The following is a 14,121-nucleotide window of genomic DNA, read 5'->3' on the forward strand; positions in this document are numbered from 1 at the left end:
CTCCTGATTTAATGAGTTAGAAGGAATAGGAACTGAAGGAAGTGACCCGATTAGGGCCACCTGGGTCACTCGCGACCACCTCTCAGCCTTCCTAACAAATGAAGAGTCGGTCAGACAGTACAGAATACAAACCAAAATGGTGCCATATCCACAAAGAACTAAAACAAACTCACCTGGTGCACACAAGTCAAACAAATTAATTCTCCACTGCCAACTCTTCGAACCAAACAGTCAGATCCAAGGGTTTCGCCGTTCAGTACACCAGTCTGGATGATCACTGGACAAGGCACCGCCCGGTCAGTCAGACGGGGTAACTGCGAGTTCAAGACTCTCTCATGCAGGGATCCCCGATCCGACCATCCGAACTGACGTGGCCCCGACCTCCTCATCCATCTGCAGGCAAAGATGGTCACCCGATGGAGTCCCGGTTTGGGTGCCAGCCAAATGAAGGAAGTGACCCGATTAGGGCCACACGGGTCACTCGCGGCCACCTCTCAGCCTTCCTAACAGAGAAAGAGTAGGTCAGACAGTAGAGAATACAAACCAAAGGTATTTATTAGAGGTACACTCCAGTCTGACCAGCCTCCTTAGTTTGCTGCAGAGGGACTGACCTCTGCCAACGTGGCAAACAACACTTGATAACTTTTGCTCGCTCAAAAATCTGATTAAATTGCAGACTAGAGTGAGCGAGAATAATATGGTGGGGGAGGTAGGGAAATCACTCCCTGTAGCCCAGGTCCAGACGTTGGCTCCATTTATTGCACTCCCAGTGGGGGGGAAAACAGCTGCATCCTTAACCGCAGTTCCTTCTGTGCCCTCAGTAGGATGCCATCCAAAATCTAAACAAAAATCCCCTGACCTTTCTAAAAATATGGATGAGGGTAAGCCTGGCTATAAGTGCTATAAGTGCATTGCAGTGCTTACTTTAAGCGATTAGTTGTAGGCAGGTCCCAACAGCATTCATTTTTAGTAACCAGGACTTATTTGTCATCATCATACTTGGACCTAGAACAAGAGAGAAAAGAAGAAAAGGGGCAATGAAGGAGGAATACAAATATGAACTAACATTGACAGAGAGAGGCAGTATGGATGAAGAAGAACCTGCAAGAGTGAGTTAAAATGGAGGGGAGTGGATGCTTGTGGATGAAAGAGATGTGAGATGGAATCATGACTATGAAGCATTTGTTTTCAGCAACCATGACATTCGGCAGCAGACTTCTGAGAAAAACTTTGGGCATCAGCACTTCTAATTTTACACATTAAGCATTGATGTGTTGTGACATTTTTGGGGATGTGTTTCGAGAAGTAGCTACCTCCTGATTTAATGAGTTAGAAGGAATAGGAACTGAAGGAAGTGACCCGATTAGGGCCACCTGGGTCACTCGCGACCACCTCTCAGCCTTCCTAACAAATGAAGAGTCGGTCAGACAGTACAGAATACAAACCAAAATGGTGCCATATCCACAAAGAACTAAAACAAACTCACCTGGTGCACACAAGTCAAACAAATTAATTCTCCACTGCCAACTCTTCGAACCAAACAGTCAGATCCAAGGGTTTCGCCGTTCAGTACACCAGTCTGGATGATCACTGGACAAGGCACCGCCCGGTCAGTCAGACGGGGTAACTGCGAGTTCAAGACTCTCTCATGCAGGGATCCCCGATCCGACCATCCGAACTGACGTGGCCCCGACCTCCTCATCCATCTGCAGGCAAAGATGGTCACCCGATGGAGTCCCGGTTTGGGTGCCAGCCAAATGAAGGAAGTGACCCGATTAGGGCCACACGGGTCACTCGCGGCCACCTCTCAGCCTTCCTAACAGAGAAAGAGTAGGTCAGACAGTAGAGAATACAAACCAAAGGTATTTATTAGAGGTACACTCCAGTCTGACCAGCCTCCTTAGTTTGCTGCAGAGGGACTGACCTCTGCCAACGTGGCAAACAACACTTGATAACTTTTGCTCGCTCAAAAATCTGATTAAATTGCAGACTAGAGTGAGCGAGAATAATATGGTGGGGGAGGTAGGGAAATCACTCCCTGTAGCCCAGGTCCAGACGTTGGCTCCATTTATTGCACTCCCAGTGGGGGGGAAAACAGCTGCATCCTTAACCGCAGTTCCTTCTGTGCCCTCAGTAGGATGCCATCCAAAATCTAAACAAAAATCCCCTGACCTTTCTAAAACTCAACCCCAAAAGCCATCCCAGCCCAAGGCAGTAGACAAAGTGGATCCATCTAAGGCCAACCAAGCCGTGGAGGGGGCAGAGAAAGTAAAGGGCATTAGCCCTAGCCCTGCACCTATCCCCGACAAGAACAAGACAACTCTTGCGCCACCTGTAGTCGGTCCCCAGAGGCCGCCACAAAGGAGGCAGTCGGCAAACCTTCCCCCTGATTGTCACCCCTATGTGGCTGTTTTGGTAAAAGTTCCCCCATTGAAGGAAAATCAAACAGAAACACACCAGATGTTAAAAAACAAGTGTATTCATTGGCTAATGTCAAAAAAAACCTTACCCCCCGGTGTTGACAGGCCGATTTTAGCCGTCCGTAGAGTGGATTGGGTGGGCCAAGGTAAGAAGCATCTGGAGGGGGACTGCATTATTGTCAGCTTTCAGGACCCTAGGGTGGCAGGATTAATTTGTGCCTCGGGCCAAGAGGGAGCTAGTGAGGGTATACAAGCAGTGGATTTGTCCTATTTTTACCCCAGGCCCGTGTCTAAATCACAAAAACTGGGTGTGAGTGTTAATCCTCTTTGCCAAAGCAAGGGTGTATGTTGGCCAGCGGAACCTCTGTCTTACCCCAGATCGGCTGGTCTGCTCCCCATTGGAATCTTGGGGGGTGTTGACCTGAGGGAGCTGATGGTCTGTTAGGGGAGGAACTGAACAGTGTAACTATCGACCCGAAACAGACGCCCAACTCCTCTCCCTTGGAGGAATTGCCGCTAATATCAAATGGCATAGCGGGAGCTAGTAGGCCCCAAACCTCCAGCCTTTATCTAGGATCTGATGGTCCTCTGGCGGGCTTGCCCCCCTGTCCTGTTCCTGCGAGCAGATGTGCTGCGGCTGTAGTGGACCCCGATTTCAGGGTCTCCAGCTGGAATGTGGCTGGAATTACTAGGAAGCTACAACTGCCAGACTGGAATGCTTTGGTAGAGGAATATGCCATATGCATCTTCCAGGAGACCTGGAGCATGGATCCTGTGCACAGAGCAGGTTACTCAACCAGCTCTGTCCCGGCTATATGCTCGTCTTCTAAGAAAGGACGCCCTTCGGGTGGTCTTTTAATCTGGGTGTCAGCGTCTTTAAACTGTAGGATAGTGGAGTGTCAAACGGGTTGCCCTGACATTCAAAACATCATCTTGAAAGACTCCCGGAATCGAGCCGTGCTGAATATTTTCAATATTTATGCACGTAGCACCAAAGGGGGTAGCCAGTCACCGACTATTAAAATACTGGAGGGTCTTCTAAAAGCAACTCCCCACAAGTCTTGCACTATGGTCGCAGGTGACATTAACTGTACATTCGAGCCCTTGGGCTCGGATGTTTCCCTGGACCAGGAAGAGCTGGATAGTGTTAGAGGGATTCCGGGCTTAGAGATACAACCAATCAGAAGGTGGTCGCAGGTGGCCCTCCAAGTATACTCCCTTTCTATTGAGTTCGAGCTACGGGCGGTGAATGGCAGGACCAAATCAGACAAGGGGGGAGCTCACACATATAATAGACCAAACCACACATCGCGGATTGATTATATCATGCTCGATGTGGGTTTATGGAGTGAGTTAAAAGATATGGTTGTGGTTCCCACCATAGAGAGTGACCATAATCTACTCTCTCTCACACTGGGGTGCTGGTGGGCATCAGGAAGGGAGGGTGCATCCACCTCTCGTCTGGTAGGTCTCGGCGAATCGCAAGTTGCCCCCTGCGGGAGGCGCCTATTGTGGGAAAAACTTTCACTTTCCAAGGAGAGGGTTGAACAGGTAATGCTTGTCTTATCTAAAGCTCAACAAAGTTTAGATTCATCCCTGGGGGGAGTGGGAGCAGCCTGTGGGGAGTTTCGAATCTTGACAGAGTCTCTAGCAAATTTATTTACTGTCCCATCAAGTAGCTGGGAGGGGAAATCAAAGCAAACCCAAGCAAAGGGATGGTATACCCACACATGTAGAGTGTTAAAAACAAGGCTGGTAGAAGCGGTAAAATCCAATTCCCGATCCAGAGTGAAAGAGGCAAGGAGATTGTACTCTAGGTCAATCTCTCTTGCAAAGAGGGAATGGGAGGAAAATTTTTGGGAGGACCTGCTAGTAGCTAGTAGAAACAAAGACTCAAGAGGGTTCTGGCTACTTGTGGGGAAGTGTAGCAAGCCCGATGACACCCTAAGGACTTGTAATATCCCCTCCCAGAGTTGGGCCAATCATTTTGGGGCACTTTATGCCCTTGGAGAAGGGGCTCCCTTTGAAATTGTTCTTCTAGCACCCTCCCCTGAGCCAGCTATCCTAGATCTGTTTACCCCTCAGGAGGTTGAGAATGTCATTCGGTGGGTGGCACCCCGGAAGGCGGCAGGACCGGACGGCCTGCCTGGAGACTTGTTGAAGGCTTACCCAACGGAGTGGGGGAAAATAATATCGGCAGTACTTAACGATATTATGAAGGGTGGGCCGGTCCCTGATTCCTGGAAAGGGGCAGTGGTAGTCCCCATCTTTAAAAAAGGTTGCAGGAATAGCCCTGGGAACTACAGGCCCATTAGTCTTATTGACTCTTCGCAGAAAGTAGCGGGAAAGGTGCTCCTGGGGCGTATTCTGCATTGGGTCGATGAAAATAGAATACTCTCCGACTATCAAGCTGGGTTCCGTACAGAAACAGGAACCGTGGAGCAGGCGTTTAGGTTGGCCCTTATTAACTGGAAGGTGGTGGAACTGGGCAAGGGCAGTCTTTACCTAGCCTTTATTGACTTGAAGACTGCCTTTGACCTAGTTCCACGGGGGCAGTTGTGGGAGGTTTTACACAACCTGGGGATGCCTCCCTATATGTTATCTCTGCTTATCAAGCTGCATGAAGGTAACTTCGCCCAGGTACGGTGGGGGAGCAACGGTGAGACCACGGAGAAGATCCCAGTGTTAAGGGGTGTGAGACAAGGGTGTGTGTTGGCCCCCACCCTGTTTTCGTTGTATGTTAACGGGGTGGTTGATCATCTTCAGAAGGAACCGGCTGACGCCCCTTGTTTGGGGGGTGTACGAGTGCCGACTCTGCTTTTTGCGGACGACACTCTTCTAATTTCGAAAAAACCCCAAGGATTGCAGAAACTACTCAACCGCTTCCAGGACTTTTGTGACGCTCGAGGTCTTGTCATTAATGTAGACAAAACGAAGTACCTAATTCTACATCCCCCGAGGAAGCTCGGAAGCCCTCCTGTTCTCAACTCTATATCCCTGGAGAGAGTTTCCCAATTTGATTATCTGGGCCTTCGTTTAACAGATAGCATGAGCTGGTCCACGCACATAGACAAAATGCTTCTAAGTCACAAGAGAGTGGGTGGCGCCCTGTTAAGAGAATTTCGGGAGTCACCCAGACATAGAATAGCGCCAGTCCTCGAAATATACAAGGCTAAAGGTGTTTCGTCGGCCCTATACGGGGCGGAGATATGGGGACATGAAAACCTGGACTCATTGGAAAAAGCTGAGAATAGGTTTCTGAAGGACCTCCTTTGTCTCCCCTTAAGTACACCAACAGTTCCCGTACTATTAGATACGGGCTGCAAGAGCATTAAAAACCAAGCACGTTTACGCCCGCTCTTATTGTGGTCCCGGATCTGGAGGGTGGAGGAACTGAAATCCTATGCAAACGATTTAACTGAGATAATGAATATGGGCGGCTGGGCCAAAATCAAATGGCTGAGGGATACCAAGAAACTGTTATATGACCTTAGCCTTGGTGAACATTGGAGCGCAAAAACGTCACCCCCAAAAGATGTCTTGAAGAAACTCTACTGGGATTGGGCTGCGGGTCAGCTAATCATGAACTCTTCCCATTGTAATTCCACGAGATCTTTTTTGCTCCTAAAGGACATGACAAGATACGAATCCTATTTTGATTTTATCACCTTCCCAGCCCACAGGGCACTGTATTTTAAATTTAGAGTGGGCACTCTCCCAATTGGAGCTTTAAAATCGAAATGGAAATCTGGTGCTCCTCTGTCTCCGTTTTGTGCCCATTGTCCCACTAGACCTGAAACGGTGGCTCACATTATGTTTGAGTGCCCGGACTACCTAAGACCAAGGAAGTACTGGCTCAAGCCCCTTTTTTCCAACATGGGAACACGCAGTCACCTGGTTGCCCTTCGCATTTTAATGTCAGATACCTCCCCCGTTATTGTTTGTGGTGTCTCCAAATTTTTCAAACAATTCTGGTTGATTCGCTCCAAGAGGCTGTCAATTTCTGTTTAATTGTACTCTTAATTAATTTATTCGGGAGCTTACCCGGTTCTTAACTTTTTAATGATGTATGTATTGACTAGCTGCATGTCCTGAAATGTTTTTATTGTATGTAATTTGCTTTCAAGATATTTGTATATCGAATAAAAGCTTACAACAACAACGTGGTAACACATAATGTACATCTTCAGAACCACTAAAGACACACCTAGACTGGAAATTTCTAGTTGGTAGCTGGTGAACAAAGGAGATACAGAAGGACGAGTCTCCATCCCAAGACCGGGTACATGCTATCTCAGTGTCAAGGTTACTCTGCCTGTGCCTGACGCTCTAAGGGTTGGAGCAGGCCTATCTAGTGAGAAAGGTATGTGATGATAAAAACAGTCTATTCATTAGTACAGCGAAGCTGAACCTTGGAGAAATACAAAACAAATATTGCAGCTGCTTTCTGCTGAGGTGGACAGAATGAGACAGACGTTAGTTTCTATCATGGCTCAAAACGGCGGCTGAATAAAAAATGGTGCCGCAAATGCTAACTTAAGACACGCAATGCATACAGAATTTGGCTAAAACATTTCTATTCCAACACTGATGGTCTCTTCAGGCTTCTAGCCAGGGGAGGGGGGAGCAAACTCCTATAGGTTTTTATGGGGGCCCCCCAAGGTGTGGATGGGGCAACCTGAGGCTCAATGCAGTCCACAATGAAGAGGGGTGGGGCCACAGCCCTCAGGTGACTAACAATTCAACAATGGTCAGGGTTAAGGCATTGAAGCAATTGAGGACTAAATTGTGCTGCACAAAAAGAAAAGGAAAAGTATGCTGTTATGCAACACCCAAGAGAACTTCTAATGGGAAAAGCAACACTTTTTGACTCGGAATGCAAAGCGGTGCTTGACAAAAAACTGCAGGACCGGGCGTTTGGACAGCAGTGGGTATTTCATTGCTTAAGGTGAATCAGTCAGAATATTTTATTTCTAGAGAGTTATGTTATGACATGCAAACATGCACGTTGCGGTGCCAAACTTTTAAATGGCTTCGGCTTTAAATAAAGACACAGCTACAGTCCAAATATCACCTCACCGTTTCAATTAATTTAAATGAGTATCAATATATACTTTTCTCCTAGAGCGTTTCTGCATGTCCTAGTGCCATAAATAAGCGGGCTACTCTTCGATTTAATGGGGGTTGAAGGTTGAATTTGCCTTGCCAAGATTCGCGTTCTTAATCATGTATGTCCTGGTTTAACGTGCTTCTCAACCGGCGTCCCTGCGCTCTTTCTAACTATGAGCAAAGATGACGTGATAGCTTGCCGGGGATCACACAGAGAATCGGTAACAAGCGGAAACCTAAACACTTCCTATTTTCAAACCCACCAGATTGGTTAATTTCTCCAGAGATCCCACTACATTATGTCTGGGCATTCTGGGAGTTGTAGTCGTGGAGTACGCCAGATAAACTATTGTTACGAAATTGTCAGACAACAGTAACAGGTAGAAAAGAGCCCTCGGTGAAACAAGGCGTACGATCTGTCGTGTCGCTATACCACAACGCTATCACAATTCTTATCACTCGTTTCAGCACAACCCACACATATGTGCGTCTGCTGAGCTTGCGTTTTGTAACATCCCATGTGACACACTTGGTGCAATCCTCGGCTCCGAGGTCTTCGATCCAGACAGGGCAAAAGGTTTTCGAGGAATTAGCAGTTACGAAACGGCCAGAGTTCCCGCCCATTCCCTCACTCCCCGCGCGCTCTCGGCTGCAGAACAGGTAAGTGTTGGGCTGGGTATGCGAGCAACGCTGCTGTAAAGGGGCAGGTGGACCAACGTGTCAGTTACAACAACACGCTGAAATGTCTGGACTGGGCAACCCCGCTGGGTGTCGAGATGACACCATGGCAACGGGACACGATTTGCAGTCATGGACTTTCCTTTTGTCGATCTGTACATTAAATAACTGGAAAACTAGTATCCAGGTGTCACGAGGCCCCTCTATTACTGTAACCATGTTATGTTACAAGTGTCGAGGTGGAATAATATACCAAGGTGATAGGGTGCTTGGCAAACCTATTGTTTTTTAAGCCAGAGCTAAGAAGCTTTTAAAGTATCCTTATGTCTCTCGACCCGTAGTTATTGCTTTTGTGGTAATTCACACCAAAAGGACAGGAGAACGAATTGAAAGTAAATGCGGACTATCCCCACCCTATAGACCACCATGCTACCCATTAATATTTCCTGCTTTTTAGGTTTGGCTTGGTTGGCGGTGGTCTGCAAGACGTATTTTTATCAATACTTTAAAAATGCATTGAGTGGACTGTGGCTCCCCCCAGAGTATAACCTGGTCACATCATTCTACAGTCCAGGAAGTGCTTTTATTGGAATGTGTAAAGGGCTATGTCACATTTAAGAAGTATACTCAATCACCAACCACTGTTTGTCACTTGTTTCTTTTTGCACCTCTATGCATTCAAAACAGAAAGCAAAAGTGTTTGCTACTTTTTTACCGGCATGACCTATTCGGACCTTAGCATGATAAACAGTCTTTATGCACGTAATACATGTAAGCAGCATTAATTTCTCAGGAGACCGCCGAGTAGGAATTACAAGAACCAAGGAGCACAGAGAGGATAACCTTCGCCTCCTTTGGAAACGCAGTAGTCCCTACTGTGCTGAAGATAGCGTATAGGGGCCAGTTGGAGGTCCAAAAAGCCATTTCTGGACAGCTTGGGAGGCTTCTACCGCAGATGCTGGGGTGCTGAAGATCAGTGGCGTCACTAGGGGGGTGCGGACCGCACCGGGTGTCACCCCATCATGGGGTGACACCAATCTGGTTACGTGAAGATAATCACAAAAAAAGCATTTGCAATGCAATAGGTCGCGCATTAGGAAAGTTTGAGCTATTGGTCTTGTAAATGACAAATTTTGTATTGATGTGTTGGCTTTGAAAATAGCTAAATTAATAGCTAGGTCATTTACAATTCCAATACTTTTAACTTCTGCAAATGTGACACCTATAGCATTTGTAATGCAATATGTGTTGTATTTACGTGTCTTAGATGTATTGATATTACAAATAGCAATAGCTTTTATTTTTTTGAATAATTAATACTTAAATAATAGTTATTGTAATTATTAATGGCAATAGCTTAAACTTTTGTAAATAACCTTTGTGAAGATTATGTTCAGTGTATTTTATTGTGACGAAAATCCAAGAACAGAAGTGAAATATTAACATCTTTTTGTGACATTTGTAATAAAGCTTGAAACATTGAGAGAACATATTTGAACCAGTTGTTGTTGAATGGTTGCACAGATTGATGCTGTGGTGGCGACGAGTGATGCTGTGGCGTTCAGTGATGCTGTGGTAGCGCATAGTGATGCTGTGGTGCCCCTGAGTGATGTTGTGGTGCCCCTGAGTGATGTTGTGGTGCCCCTGAGTGATGCGATAGAGTGAGGGCGATAGATAGATAGAGTGAGGGCAATAGATAGATAGAGTGAGGGCGATGGATAGAGTGAGGGCGATTGGATAGAGTGAGGGCGATTGGATAGAGTGAGGGCGATTGGATAGAGTGAGGGCGATTGGATAGAGTGAGGGCGATGGATAGAGAGAGGGCGATGGATAGAGTGAGGGCGATGGATAGAGTGAGGGCGATGGATAGAGTGAGGGCGATGGATAGAGTGAGGGCGATGGATAGAGTGAGGGCGATGGATAGAGTGAGGGCGATGGATAGAGTGAGGGCGATGGATAGAGTGAGGGCGATTGATAGAGTGAGGGCGATGGATAGTGTGAGGGCGATAGCTAGAGTGAGGGCGATAGAGTGAGGGCGATGGATAGAGTGAGGGCGATGGATAGAGTGAGGGCGATGGATAGAGTGAGGGCGATGGATAGAGTGAGGGCGATGGATAGAGTGAGGGCGATGGATAGAGTGAGGGCGATGGATAGAGTGAGGGCGATGGATAGAGTGAGGGCGATGGATAGAGTGAGGGCGATGGATAGAGTGAGGGCAATGAATAGAGTGAGGGCGGTGGATGGAGTGAGGGCGATAGAGTGAGGGCGATAGAGTGAGGGCGATAGAGTGAGGGCGATAGATGGAGTGAGGGCGATAGATGGAGTGATATTGATGTAGAGAGAGTGGGGTGTAGATAGAGGGGGTGTAGAGAGAGGGGGTGTAGAGAGAGGGGGTAGAGAGAGAGGGGGGTGTAGAGAGAGAGGGGGGTGTAGGGAGAGACTGGTGTAGAGAGAGGGGTGTAGAGAGAGAGGGGTGTAGAGAGAGAGGGGTAAAGAGAGATGGGTGTAGAGAGAGAGGGGTGTAGAGAGAGAGGGGTGTAGAGAGAGAGAGGGGTGTAGAGAGAGAGGGGTGTAGAGAGAGAGGGGTGTAGAGAGAGAGGGGTGTAGAGAGAGAGGGGTGTAGAGAGAGGGATGTAGAGAGAGGGCTGTGGAGAGACTGGTGTAGAGTGAGGGGTGTAGAGAGAGAGGGGTGTAGAGAGAGAGGGGTAAAGAGAGAGGGGTGTAGAGAGAGAGGGGTGTAGAGAGAGAGGGGTGTAGAGAGAGGGATGTAGAGAGAGGGCTGTGGAGAGACTGGTGTAGAGTGAGGGGTGTAGAGAAAGAGGGTTGTAGAGAGAGAAGTTAGTAGAGAGAGGGGTGTAGAGAGAGAAGGGAGTAGAGAGAGAGGGGAGTAGAGAGAGAGGGGAGTAGAGAGAGAGGGGAGTAGAGAGAGAGGGGAGTAGAGAGAGAGGGGAGTAGAGAGAGAGGGGAGTAGAGAGAGAGGGGAGTAGAGAGACGGGTGTAGAGAGACTGGTGTGGAGAGACTGGTTTAGAGAGACGGGAGAGAGGGGTGTGGAGAGAGGGGTGTGGAGAGAGGGGTGTAGAGTGAGGGGTGTAGAGTGAGGGGTGTAGAGTGAGGGGTGTAGAGAGACGGGAGAGACTGGTGTAGAGAGAGGAGGGTGTAGAGAGAGAGGGGTGTAGAGAGAGAGGGGTGTAGAGAGAGGGGGGTGTAGAGAGAGAGGGGGTGTAGAGAGAGCGGGGTGTAGAGAGAGAGGGGTGTAGAGAGAGGGGTGTAGAGAGAGGGCTGTAGAGAGAGGGCTGTAGAGAGAGGGCTGTAGAGAGAGGGCTGTAGAGAGAGGGTTGTAGAGAGAGAGGGGTGTAGAGAGAGGGGTGCAGAGAGAGAGGGGTGTAGAGAGCGAGGGGGGTGTAGAAAGCGAGGGGGTGTAGAGAGAGAGGGTTTGTAGAGAGAGAGGGGTGTAGAGAGAGGGGTGTAGAGAGAGAGGGGTGTCGAGAGAGAGGGGTGTAGAGAGAGGGTTGCAGAGAAAGAGGAGTGTAGAGAGCGAGGGGGGTGTAGAGAGAGTTGTGTAGAGAGAGGGGGGTGTAGAGAGAGGGGTGTAGAGAGAGAGAGGTGTGTAGAGAGAGGGGTGTAGAGAGAGAGGGGTGTAGAGAGAGAGGGGTGTAGAGAGAGAGGGGTGTAGAGAGAGAGGGGTGTAGAGAGAGAGGGGTGCAGAAGAGAGGGGTGTAGAGAACGAGGGGGTGTAGAGAGGTGTGTAGAGAGGGGGGTGTAGAGAGAGGGGTGTAGAGAGAGTGGGCTAGAGAGCGATGGGGGTGTAGAGAGAGAGTGGGTGTAGAGAGAGGTGGGGGTGTAGAGAGAGAGGGGTGTAGAGAGAGAGGGGTGTAGAGAGAGGGGTGCAGAGAGAGAGGGGTGTAGAGAGCGAGGGGGGTGTAGAGAGAGGTTTGTAGAGAGAGGTGTGTAGAGAGAGGTGTGTAGAGAGAGGGGGGTGTAGAGAGAGGGGGGTGTAGAGAGAGAGGGGTGTAGAGAGAGAGGGGGTGTAGAGAGAGGAGAGTAGTGTAGAGAGACTTAAGGAGGTCCTTTATCTTAGATGACTTATTCATTACAGGTCCTTAATTTACCAAGAAAATGCGAGTATATGTCTTCACATTACCATACATTGAAAAAGTCTTAAAGTATGTGCTTGCAACAAAGTGTGAACAGATCAGTGGCCTATTTGCTCACACGACAGATTTTACTTTTCTTCCGGATCAAAAGCAGCTGGGGTGTTGTGTGTAAACAACAAGCTCTTGGCATTGCGCGGAGGGGGACGGGTAGCGGATTTCTTTGAAGTGTGAGAATTCCTTTGAAGTGTGAGTGTGGAAAGAGGCTCGCAGGCTGCCGTTCAATGTGCACGCGCCTTCACACATGCACTGTAGGCAATCCGGCTTGGTAGAATTTTTGAATGCCCTTTTACAAAAGTCCCGCTGAGAACGCATGCGCGTTATCACTGCGAGACCTAAAGATGCTAGATAGAGTTCTCATCAATACTGTCAGAAACTGGGACCAACTCTACACTTTGCCAGCATAATTCTGTCAAGAGGAAGGCAATGCTCTCGGTAATTTCCTCCCTTCTGTTGAAGAAGGCTTTTATCCAGGGTGCTCGGGTAGAAAAGGGAAGGGGCAGTAATTCATTCATTATGATGCCGGAGGCCACAGGAGCTTTCAGCTGTTCATAGACCTTCGAAATATCAATATGTGAATCAAAAGGATTTCATTGAAAACAAAGACACTTGACACGATGCCATCATTTTTATAACTACTCTTTTGACAGGCATAAAGGCAGCACCTGGAACTGATAAGGACTTCCAGGAGACAGAATGTCAGGAACCTTTGATGATCTCTTGATGTAGGAAAATTTAAATTATATAGTCATGAAGTCCAGTGTAATTATGAGTGCATCCTCCAGAATCAAAGGAAGTGTCCCTTATGGACTCTCTAAATCTTAAGGGTTGGAACATCTTCACCTATCAGGATGACTGGCTGCTCCATCTTTCATCAAAGGAAGGAGCTTTGGGGAGGGTGTAAGTCTTTAATGAATGTCTTACGCAACACAATTTGCTCATCAGTCTTTCAAAGTACAAACTGGAGCCTGGACAGGATCTTCATACAGGCCTCAAAATGTGGTGACCACTGGCTATGGTGAGTCAGATTTTATCAGGGCAAGCTATTTTAGGGACTAATGGCCCATTCTGGCAAGCTGCTAAAGAACAGGTGTTCTGTTCATTCAAATGAGCAATAAGGATGCCTTTAAATATTGTTTTAGCTTGTCACATTTGCTCTGTGTTTAGAGACTGAGGTCAGATGTCAGCATATGTCTTCTTAGAATTTGCTAAAATTTTATTATGGAAGTTGGTGCTTACTTTTCTTCCTCTGCCAGACTTACACTTTTATGAAGTGAACTGCCTGAAAATCATGCTATACAAAGTGTGTGGAAGGAAAGGCTGTAGAACACAACATTTGAATAACTTGTAAATGACCTGTACAAGCATTTCAAAATATACTTCAGTAAGTATGAAAGTACATATTTGTTCCACAGATCATTGATTGTATATTATTATCAGTAAAACTGCAGGATAGTGGGAAAGTTATTGGCCTTGTCACTGGAAAATGTGTGTTTGTAAACAACAGTGAGCTACCACATCATGTTTTAATTTAGTGATATATTTATTAAAGTAAGTTTTTAAACAAACTGAGAAACATTCCTGCCTCACCCCCGACCCCGCCCCCCCGATGGCATTGCTATCCGTGAACTAGATTATTTTTATACATGGTACAAAGGGTTAGTTTAGTCAGACAAACAAGAGTTTTTTGTACAGCAGAAATGCTGAACGTGCGTATTTGAAGGGGCTTTCATATGCAATAATGAAGAAAAAGGTGGTTCTA

General features: G+C 47.4%; 1 protein-coding gene across 1 annotated transcript in view; it reads left to right on the forward strand.

Annotated features, from left to right (window-relative positions):
* The first annotated feature begins 7,853 nt into the window (after window positions 1-7,853).
* The window catches only part of LOC147703557 (very long chain fatty acid elongase 4-like), a 74,393-nt gene continuing 68,125 nt past the window's right edge, over window positions 7,854-14,121 (forward strand). The window contains exon 1 of the mRNA XM_086931907.1: window positions 7,854-8,189. The gene's annotated coding sequence lies outside the window, so the exon portion shown is untranslated. The remainder of the gene's footprint in view (window positions 8,190-14,121) is intronic.

The sequence above is a fragment of the Lissotriton vulgaris genome, chromosome 7, assembly GCF_964263255.1.
Source record: "Lissotriton vulgaris chromosome 7, aLisVul1.2, whole genome shotgun sequence".
NCBI lineage: Eukaryota > Metazoa > Chordata > Amphibia > Caudata > Salamandridae > Lissotriton > Lissotriton vulgaris.